Source organism: Emiliania huxleyi, assembly GCF_000372725.1.
Source record: "Emiliania huxleyi CCMP1516 chromosome Unknown EMIHUscaffold_126, whole genome shotgun sequence".
NCBI classification, from domain to species: Eukaryota; Haptophyta; order Isochrysidales; family Noelaerhabdaceae; genus Emiliania; species Emiliania huxleyi.
This window is the reverse complement of record NW_005201327.1, coordinates 62,255-69,557: the sequence shown is the minus strand read 5'-3', so window position 1 is coordinate 69,557 and position 7,303 is coordinate 62,255.

Genomic DNA, 7,303 nt, shown 5'->3' with positions numbered 1-7,303 from the left:
CTGCACGAGCCAGGATTTTGGAAGGACGATCACAGGGGCACAGGTGGGGCTCTCCTCCTCTCCTGCTCCTACAAGGGACACGCACGACAAGACAGACAGGCTCGCAGCGCGGTGCACGGTGGGCTCCCAACTCCACTGGCGGTCTCATCTCAGTCTAGTGACCTGCCTCCAGCTTCCCGCTGGCAGTCTCTCACTACCACAGGCACACTGACACAGGGGTGGCAGGGGCGGCGGCAGGAGTCACCCACATTACTATGCGGGCCTCACTAGAGGTGCGTCCTGTGTCGTGTCCTCGTCCTTGATGTCTTGCGGGGGAAGGGGAATGGGCTGTGTGTCTGTGCATGCATGTGTGTGTGTGTGTGTGTGTGTGTGTGTGTGTGTGTGTGTGTGTGTGTGTGTGTGCGCGTGTGCGTGTGCTGTGCGACCCGCCCTGAACGACCACAATGGCGAGCGCGCCCGAGCACCGAAGCGCCGCGAGCGCCGGCGAGCACCGCCGCCCCGCGCCTTGGCGTGGAGCGGTAAGTACATGACGCAGCGCCCAGCATGCTCTATCATGCGTCGCACCCGCAGTGGCCGAGCCGACCGCCGCTCGAACTGGCGCCGAGTGGCTCCCAGATCGAGCGCGGCAGGCTCAGTCGCACCCTCGCGGAGCGAGCGCCAGTCGAGCCGTCGCCGTTCGCCGCAGCCGTCGGCAGCAGCCGGCCGCCGGCAGCCGGCAGCCGGCGGCCGGGAGCCGGCAGCCGGCAGTCGCCGTCGCTGCCGCCGCCGCAGCAGCAGCGAGCGAGCTCCTGCGTCGCGTTTTGCCGACGCAGTGTGGCAGCGCGCCGCCCAGCGGCGAGCGAGCGTGCTCGGAGCTGTAAACAGACAGCCGTCACAGCCCACCGAGCGGGCCGCCACATCGAAAATTCTTCTTTTTACGATGTCCGACACCGCGCCGCTCCCGCCGCCTCGCCACAGCGCCGCCGCCGACACCGCAGCCGATCCCTCGCCAGACACGCCGCCGCCCACCCGCCTCCTCGACCTCCCCACGGAGCTCCTCCTGCGCGCCCTCTCTCACTGCTACAGCCCCGCCGACATCGCTCGCGTCGCGGCCGTCTCGCTGCTCTTCCACGCCTCGCTTGCGGTGGAGGCCATCCGCTTGTGGGCGCAAGAGCGCGGCTTCGAGCTGCCGGCGCAGCCAGAGGGCGAGGGCTGCGCCGTGCGGTGGCTGTGCTTCGCTGCGCTGCTGCGCGAGTCCAACCCGCCGGCGAGGGCGGCGGCAGGCTGGCAGCACAGCCTTTTCATTGACGGCGAGGGGCGGCTCTCGTCGTGCGGCAATTACAGGCCACCTTGGGACAGGCCAATCCCCGGACTGCTTGGCCACGGCGAGGGCGTGAGGCGGCTCAACACGCCGACCCGCCTCTCGTCGGCGCTGGGTGGCGAGCGTGCCGTGAGTGTGTCGGCGGGAGCTGCGCATAGCCTCGCCCTCACCGCCGACGGCAGTGTCTGGAGCTGGGGCGAGGGCAAGTTGGGCCACGGCGACGAGCAGAGCCAGCTGCTGCCCAAGAAGGTCGAGGCCTTTGCTGGTCAGCACGTCGTCGCTGTGTCGGCGGGAGCTGCGCATAGCCTCGCCCTTACCGCCGACAGCACTGTCTGGACCTGGGGCGTTGGAGGCTACGGCCAGTTGGGCCACGGCGACCGGCAGAACCAGCTGCTGCCCAAGGAGGTCGCGGCCTTCGCTGGGCAGCGCGTCGTCGCTGTGTCGGCTGGAGCCGCGCACAGCCTCGCGATCACCGCCGACGGCAGCGTCTGGAGCTGGGGCTATGGAGGCTTTGGCCGGTTGGGCCACGGCGACCAGCAGAACCAGCTGCTGCCCAAGCAGGTCGAGGCCTTAGCTGGCCAGCGCGTCGTCGCTGTGTCGGCAGGACTGCACCACAGCATCGCCCTCACCGCCGACGGAGCTGTCTGGAGCTGGGGCTATGGAGGCGGGGGCCGGCTGGGCCACGGCGACCTGCAGCAGCAGCTGCTGCCCAAGAAGATCGAGGCCTTGGCTGGTGAGCGCGTCATCGCTGTGTCGGCTGGACCCGACCACAGCATCGCCCTCACCGCCGACGGAGCTGTCTGGAGCTGGGGCCGTGGAGGCCAAGGCAAGCTGGGCCACGGCGACGAGCAGGACCAGCTGCTGCCCAAGAAGATCGAGGCCTTTGCTGGCCAGCGCGTCATCGCTGTGTCGGCTGGCCAGGGCCACAGCCTCGCCCTCACCGCCGACGGCGCCGTCTTTACCTGGGGTCAGGGTGGCACCGGCTGCCTAGGCCACGGAGAGGACCTGTCGAACCAGCTGCTGCCCAAGAAGGTCGAGGCGTGGGCGCCGGGGCAGTGATGAGAAGGGCGAAAGGGTGCAAGGCTCTGTGTAGCCGCGTCGCCCACGCGCCTGTTCGCCAAGGTATCCGAGAGTGGCGAGAGGCGCATCCGGGATGGAAGAGATTTTTGCAAGGGAGGGATGGCACTTGGAGACACGGCGTCCAATGCGTGCAACGGCAGTTCTTCCTTTTTAGCTTTTTTAATAAGAAGCTGTCCTACACACACACTCACACATACACGCACGCACACACTCACTCTCTCTCTCACACACAGAGATTCACACACCGCACACACACACACACACACACACACACACACACGCACACACACACACACACACACACACACACACACACACACAGAGAGAGAGAGAGAGAGAGAGAGAGAGAGAGAGAGAGAGAGAGAGAGAGAGAGAGAGAGAGAGAGAGCATGCGCCGGCGCGCGCGCACGTCGGTGTCTCGTGTGCACTCTCGGGCGTGCGCGCGCCGCGGCGCGGTGTGTGTGCTGTCCTCTGAAAAGATATCAGCGATTATCAACTTCAAGACGCTCGTGAATTACTGAACTTACGCTTAATGAACTACTTTATCAGGCAACTCCACTGACACCCGCGCAGGCGTCGTGCCACACGCAGAGCCCGGGGCGAGCGGCGAAGTTCCACTCAATCGACACTCGTCCTCAGCTGCTCGTCCTACTCAAACTGGAAAGATCTCCGTGTGTAGCTCTCCCTCTTCCTTATATAGAGCCTGCGCCGCGTACGTCGCGCCTCAGATGTTGTGGTTGTACTCTTGCCCGCCCTTGACCACCGTGGAGGCTGCGACGCCACCCTTCGGGCCGATCGCCGCGTCGAGTTGCCGGCGGCGGAGGACACAGAAGATGCAGCTGATGCCGAGGAGGCAAGCCAGGGCCGCACTGAGACTGGCCACCACCAAGAGCACGATTCGGTCAGAGGTTGCCGCCTCGTCCTCAACCGCCTGAGGAGCCTGCGGGCTGGCAGCGAGAGTCGGCGTCCCGAGGACGCCCGCTGCCTCCCCCATCGCGTTTTCGAGAAAGGACTGCAGCGCCGCTGGGCTGGTGGCGATGTCGGAGAGGGCCTCACGCACGCGTTCCGCTGCAGCCTCGTCGACAACATCGACGCTCACCGCCGCCGTCACCTCCGCGGCTCCTTCGCGCTCGGCGCCGCCCCCAAGGGCGACGGAGACGGCGGCGGCGTCCACGCCGGCCTTCTCAGCGATGGCGCGGCGGATCGCCTCCCGCTGCGGAGGCGCGAAGTCGGAGATGCGACCCGCGAGCCGGAACAAGAGCGTCACGATCCATGGCGGCGGGAAGAGGGAGGGGGGCGGCGACAGCGCTGGAGGCGACGGCGACGGCTTCGGAGGCGACGGCGGCGGCGGCGGCGACGGCGGCGAGAGCGGTGGCGATGGCGGTGACGGCTCTGGCGGCGCTGGCGGCGGCGGCGGCGGCGACCGAAGCGGTGGCGGCGGTGGAGGCGGAGGTTGAGGAGGAGGCTGAGGCGACGATGCGGGGGGTGGGAACGGCGAGGTTGAAGGTGGCGACGAGCTCGACGTAGGGGGCGGAGGCGGAGGCGGCGACGGCAGCAGCCCCGGGTCCTGTGTCGAAGGAGGTGTTGGTGAGGTTGGAGGCGACGGCAGCGGCGCAGAGTGCACGTGCGGCGGCGGCGGCCACGGCCGAGGAGCGCTTGGAGGTGGGGAGAGCTCCGGTCGCGTTGGGTGCGGCAACGGAGGTCGCGGGGGCGCTGGCAACGACTGCGGCGGTGGCACGGGCGGCGGTGGCACTGGCGGCGGTGGCACTGGCGGCGGCGATGGCGTTGGCGGCTGCGGTGGTGGCTGTGGGGAGGGGGACGGCGGAGAGGACGGCGGAGAGGGCGGCGGAGAGGGCGGCGGAGAGGGCGGCGGAGAGGGCGGCGGAGAGGGCGGCGGAGAGGGCGGCGGAGAGGGCGGCGGAGAGGGCGGCGGAGAGGGCGGCGGAGAGGGCGGCGACGGGGCGGGCACCGGGATCGTTGCAGCACACACCATACCCGCCTCCTCCAGCTCAGCCACCGTTCCGCCGAGACCGGGGTAGTACGAGTAGCGGCCTCCTGCGTTGCGCAACGCAGCCGTGGCGTGAGGAGGGGAGGGCGCCACGCTGGGGAGATCAGGTGGGGTGGCGTCCACCGGTGAAGCAGGGCGCGGTGCTTGCGGGTGTGTGTTCATAGACGTCGCCGGGGAAGTAGTGGAGGTAGCGGTCGCAAGAGCCGGCGCTGCGGCGACAGTAGGAACATCGGCCGCTGCAGCAGCCTCCCTCGCCCTCAATCAGCTCGAAGTTCGAGTTCTTGAAGCTCAGCTGCTTTGCGCAGGGCCCGGCCGCGCACCCACAGCCGCATCCCAAAGGACACGGCGGCGGAGGAGGGCTCGGCGGCAGAGGGGTAGAGGAGAGGGTCACCTCGAGCAAGCCGCCTGCCGAGCGGCTGCCAACTTGCACAGAGAGGGGCCACGCGCCACCCTCAGCGCTCAGGTCCAGCTGGACGGAGCTGCCAGGGCCTACGGCGGGCTGCGCGCCGCTCGCCGAGCCTTGCAACGTGTCCACCATCGTGCTCAGCCCCACAATGCCGCCCCCACCGGCGGTGGATGAGAAGGAGGCGGACGCTATGACGATGGCAGGCCCGCCGGGGAGGAGTTCGCGCTGCTCGACCCAAAAGTACCGGCTCGAGATCTCGGTCGCAATGCGCAGTCCCAGCGTCGGGGACGGGCCGAGGACGCCGCTGTCGGTCGGCTGAAGGAGGTAGGGGCCGCACGGCGTGCAAGCTCCCGGCAGGTTGACCTCGACGATCGAGTCTGGCGGTGTCCAGTCGAGGATGAGCTTCGCCGGCAGCAGGTAGTGCGCGTCGGGAGTGCGGCCGCGACCCATCACCGTGACTGCCGACCCGTACTCGGAGTACCCCCCCGGCGTTTGCTCGAAGTCATTGTCCGCAAAGGTCGTCTCTGCGATCTCTCGGCCACGCGCCCCGCCGGTGAAGCGGGCGCCGTGATTGAGGCCGAGATTATGACCCAGCTCGTGAACGAAGGCCGGATCGAGATTCGAAGAGCTCCCCCGCCGTAGGTTCAGCACGAAGCCCGGCTGGCCTACCCATCCGATGCCAGACCAACCTATCGCGCTGCAGTAGGGCATCACCACAGCGTAAAAGTCGTAGTCTGTGAAGTCGAGGCCGTAGTCCTGCTCGACTTGCGCAAACGCCCGCATGTCGAGCGCCGACGGGTCAGCCTGGAAGGTGCTGTAGCCCAGCGGTCCGTCGCGATTGGTGTCCCACTTCCTGCAGTCGGCCTGCGAGTACCCCGCGAGCAGGACGGGCTGCACGATTGTCGCATCGAATTGCAGCAGCCCCCACGAGGCGTCAAAAAGATGGCCATTGGCAAAGTCGACGACAGCCTTTAGATATTTGACAACGTCGCCATCGTAGCCGGTAATGTCAAACGAGCACCCGGCGGCGGGACAGGCTGGAATCACCAGCATGCTCTTGAGGCCGCGAGTATACGTCGGCTCCTGCTGCACGCGACGGCCAGCAACCGCTGACGACGAAACGGACATCAGCCGCGTTCCTGTTCCAGCCGCGCCGTGACTGACTACAATGAAGGTGCCGTCCAAAATGAAGCCGTGCACCCACAACCGGTCCGCTGTTGGGATGCTCCAACGGTCTCGGACACGGCAGGGGAGGAAGGTGGCGTCCATGTCGGCGGAGACCGCCTCGTGCAAACGCACGCGCATCTCGCCGTTGGAGAACGCCTGTAGGTCCACCTCACCCGCGTACTCGCACCATTCCTGGCGGCATACTTCAACCACGGCATGGCACAGATTCAGCGCCTCCTCGACGCTGCCGTCCTCGACGAGTGCCCTCTGCTCAGTTCGGAGTGCCTCGCACGTCTGTGCTGCTGCTGATGTGGCAAAGGCAGCTAGGATGGCGATCATCATACCGCGCTGCTGCCGCTGACGTGGCATCCGCCTTTCACGAGGTGGCTCGCATCTCGGCGCGTGCTCTTCTTCTACAGCGAGAACTTCAGCTGGCGGCGGCTCGCCCGGGCGCGACGGATGTTTTTCTTTTTATTTGTGTCTGCCCCTTAGAACAAATCTGCGAGGGAGCTATCGGGCGGGTCCGTAAAGGGTACTGTTATATTAAAATGAACTCGCGGGCACGGGACGCGGCACAAACGACTGTGATCTGTGTGTGTCTGATGAGTGCGTCGAGACGAGAGAGATACTGTCCCGTTTTGCTGTTCACAGCTAGGGACGGCCTCTGCGGCAAAGTCAAATCACCCCCACCACCGTACCTCCCACCTCCCTCCCACAGGCAAACCTTCGGCTCCCGCTCAGAGGCTCGCCGCGCCCGTGCGGCGCGCCGAGGCGGCGCCGAGGCCGGCGCCTTGCACCCGGCCCGCGGCCGGCACCGCCTCGCCCCACAACTGACCGCCCTGCGGCCCCTGCGCAGGCGTACCACAGGCGTCGCTCAAAAAGCGACGCCGGGTGTGGGCTGCTCCCTTGACCCGTCACGGGTGCGGCGCGCCGAGGCGGCGCCGAGGCCGGCGCCTTGCACCCGGCCCGCGGCCGGCACCGCCTCGCCCCACAACTGACCGCCCTGCGGCCCCTGCGCAGGCGTACCACAGGCGTCGCTCAAAAAGCGACGCCGGGTGTGGGCTGCTCCCTTGACCCGTCACCCGCCGCGCCCTCGCCCGGCCGCCTCACCGCTCACGGAGCGCTCGGCGGCTCGCCGCCGCCGCCACGCGTCCCGCGCCGCCACGCATGCCCCTTGCCCCTGACGCGCGCGCTCTACAGCGGCAGAGCGCGCGTCTGTCACAGACGGAGCAGCGACCGCGCCAGCGGTCGCTGCTCCGCCCCCCCGTCGCGCGCGCCGCGCGCGCGCCGCCGCCGCCGCCGCCGCCGCCGCCCCCTCCTCGCCGTCTTCCCCACCCTACCC